Source organism: Myodes glareolus, chromosome 1 (assembly GCF_982192425.1).
Source record: "Myodes glareolus chromosome 1, mMyoGla1.1, whole genome shotgun sequence".
In the NCBI taxonomy this organism is placed as follows: domain Eukaryota; kingdom Metazoa; phylum Chordata; class Mammalia; order Rodentia; family Cricetidae; genus Myodes; species Myodes glareolus.
In genome coordinates this window covers 55,806,746-55,810,139 of record NC_142026.1, presented here as the reverse complement: position 1 = coordinate 55,810,139, position 3,394 = coordinate 55,806,746, and the positions used below count along the sequence as shown (strand labels likewise).

The 3,394-nt window shown below is 41.8% G+C and overlaps 1 pseudogene; it reads left to right on the top strand.

Moving 5' to 3' along the window:
* LOC148123358 (enhancer of rudimentary homolog pseudogene) lies at positions 1–738 on the top strand (annotated as a pseudogene).
* Positions 739–3,394: the final 2,656 nt, after the last annotated feature.

Genomic DNA, 3,394 nt, shown 5'->3' with positions numbered 1-3,394 from the left:
AGCGGCGGCTGCAGCAAAGCATCTGACGAGATGTCTCACACCATTTTGCTGGTACAGCCTACCAAGAGGCCAGAAGGCAGGACTTATGCAGACTATGAGTCTGTGAATGAGTGCATGGAAGGTGTTTGTAAGATGTATGAAGAACATCTTAAAAGAATGAATCCCAACAGCCCCTCCATCACATACGATATCAGTCAATTGTTTGATTTTATTTATGATCTGGCAGATCTCAGCTGTCTTGTTTACCAAGCTGATACACAGACGTACCAGCCTTATAACAAAGACTGGATCAAAGAGAAGATCTACGTGCTCCTTCGTCGACAGGCCCAACAAGCTGGGAAGTAGTTGAGTCGGAAGCATTAGGGGCTGGGGGTGGGCTTGAAACAGGTGCATACAGCGTGCTGTAGTGAACATTTTGTATGATAGTAATCCTGTTTTCATTTTGTTACGCTAGAGCCAAGATTGAATGTATGACATGGAACATGAATGATCTTTTCATTCAGAAAACCACCATTATTGCCCCTTTACTCTTTTTCTTTTTTTTTTTTACTTAAACATTTTTATGATAATTCAGAGAGAAAATGTTCTTTGCCATTTAAGGTTGGTTCCAGTCCTTGAAACTGTTGGTATCTGCTTTATTAGCAGCGAGTGCACTAACCCCTTGTGGGGGGTGGGGTGGTGACAAGCTTAGTTATGTCCTCTGGGAAAGTCTTAGTGAAAATAAAGAAATGTTCTGTAGTTGTAAAAAAAAAAAAAAAAAAAAAAAAAAAACATCAAATCCTTAGGCCCGTATTTTAAAGTCAAAATACCTTTCTTAGTAGTTCCCAGAATCAAATGACTTTCTCCAGTCCAGAACACAAAAGACAATCAACACAATAACATACATCTGTACACATTCTATCTTTTTGAGGCTCTCAATTCACCCTCCTGCCTCCTCTTTATTACTTCCCTACTGGCCAGTCTTCTGGAGGGTTATCTCTCAGAGTATCACTGGGGATGAAGAAACACAAACTCCTTTTAATCTGACTTGGCTTGTTCCCAGTCTGGAACATTTAAACTCCTCCTGTATAAAATCTTCAGCTGTCTTCCTTGTTACTTCCGTGCCTTGTTGCTTTAAGAGTTTCAGTTACTGGGCTGGAGAGATGGCTCAGCGGTTAAGAGCACTGACTGCTCTTCCAGAGGACACGGGTTCAATTCCCAGCATCCACATGGCAGCTCACAACTGTCTGAAAATGCAGTTCCATGAGATCTGACACCTTCACACCAATGCACATACCAATGCACATAAAATAAAGTTAAATAAATCATTAAAAAAAAATTTAAAGGGCTGGAGAGATGGCTCAGAGGTTAAGAGCATTGCCTGCTCTTCCAAAGGTCCTGAGTTCAATTCCCAGCAACCACATGATGGCTCACAACCATCTGTAATGAGGTCTGGTGCCCTCTTCTGGCCTGCAGGCATACACACAGACAGAATATTGTATACTAAATAAATAAATATTTTAAAAAAATTTTAAAAAAAAAGAGTTTCAGTTACTTTTTGAGGCCTTTCAATTCACCCTCCCGCCTCTTCGTACTTGCTAATCTTTTGGAGGGTATCCCTCAGAGTATCTCTGTGAATTAAAAATAAAAAAAAAAAAACAAACACATTACCTTCCCCAATATGCTCCTCGATTTAGCCTGCAGCTGGAGCAACCCTGTTCACGAATCCCCACTGCCAAGACAGGGGCGGGTGGGGGGGGGGGGGGGGGGAGTAGGAGTGCCGGGATTGAGACACGGAGGCTTCTTTTCAGGTGGAAGAACAGCAACCTTTAGTTTGCCCAGTTAAAGCCTTTTACACCTCTACTGCTTCTGTGGAGACCCACCAGCCAGGAAGAACACAAGCATCCTTGTCGATTACAGACCACAAGGAAGTTCCCCTGTCAGTCAGGGGGAGTGAGGGCAGCTGGATCACAACATACACCAATAATCAAAACAAGGGAAAAAAGGACAGGCTTGCCCACATGGAAGCCCAAACTTCTTCAGGCATCCTTCTACTTCTCCCTCTCTACTTGACCAGGATGTTATTATAACATCTTTTATTGTTCCTTGTGTCTAAACAGCCACTTCCTTCTTGATAAATCAAATGTGTGGTTTGTTAAAAAGACTGAAAACACATATTTACCTTGTTTCGGACATAGAGAACTGCCTATTAGAAATTCACCCCTTTTCTCTTTATAGATATATATATCAAAACAACCCTGACCGTATAGTTGCCATCATTTTATTTATTAAAAGTTTCTAAGATATGGCAAGTTGACACCCACATATCCACCAAATAGACCTGACCATTAACATTTTATCTCACATTGCTTATTACTTTATTAACCCATCCAACTCATCTTTGGGTGCATTTCAAAACAAATAAGGCTGGGTGTGGTGGCACACACCTGCAATCTCAGCACCTCGGATGTGAAAGCAGGAGATTCAGAAGTTCAAAGTCAGGTTTGTCTACATAATGAGTTGGAGCCTGGGCTATATAAGACCCTGTTTCAAAAGCCAAAGAAATTATTACAACCATACCATCCTGGAATATACCTGATTTCATTTATAAAAACGCAGTATTGGCATCTAAGTATTTCAACATGAATTTTGTTTTGTTTTTTTGAGACAGAGTTTCACTATGTATCCTTGGCTGGCCTGGATTTCCCTATGTACATCTGGGTTTTTTTAAATATTTTTTTATTTTATGAGCATTGCTGTTTTGCTGGCTTGTATGTCTGTGTGAGGGTGTTGGATCCCCTGGAACTGGAGTTACAGACAGCTGTGAGCTGCCATGTGGGTGCTGGGAATTGAACCCTGGTCCTCTGGAAGGATTAGATGTGGCCTTGTTGGAAGGAGTGTGTTACTGGGAGGTAAGCTTTGAGGTTTCAAAAGACTCCTATTTCCATTTCTCTCTGTCTCTGCCTTGTTTCATGTCTCAGGTTGTGAACTCTCAGCTACTCCAGCCATGCCTGCCTGCTGCCTTGCTCCCCATCAGAACCGTAATGTACTCGAACCCTCTGCAACTGTAAGTCCCAAATCCACATTTTCTTTTATAAATTGTCTTGGTCATGGTGTTTTATTACAGCAATAAAAAAAAGTAAAACGGGCTGGAGAGATGGCTCAGCAGTTGAGAGCACTGACTGCTCTTCCAGAGGACCTGGGTTCAATTCCCAGCACCCACATGGCAGCTGACAACTGTTCTGTAACTTCAAGATCTGACACCTTCACACAGACATGCAGGCAAAACATCAATGCAAAATAAAATAAAAATAAATTATTTAATAAAAAAAGAAGAAGAGTCAGTCAGTGGTGGCACACACCTTTAATCCCTGCACTCACTTGAGGGGCAGAGACAGGCAGATCTCTGTGAGCT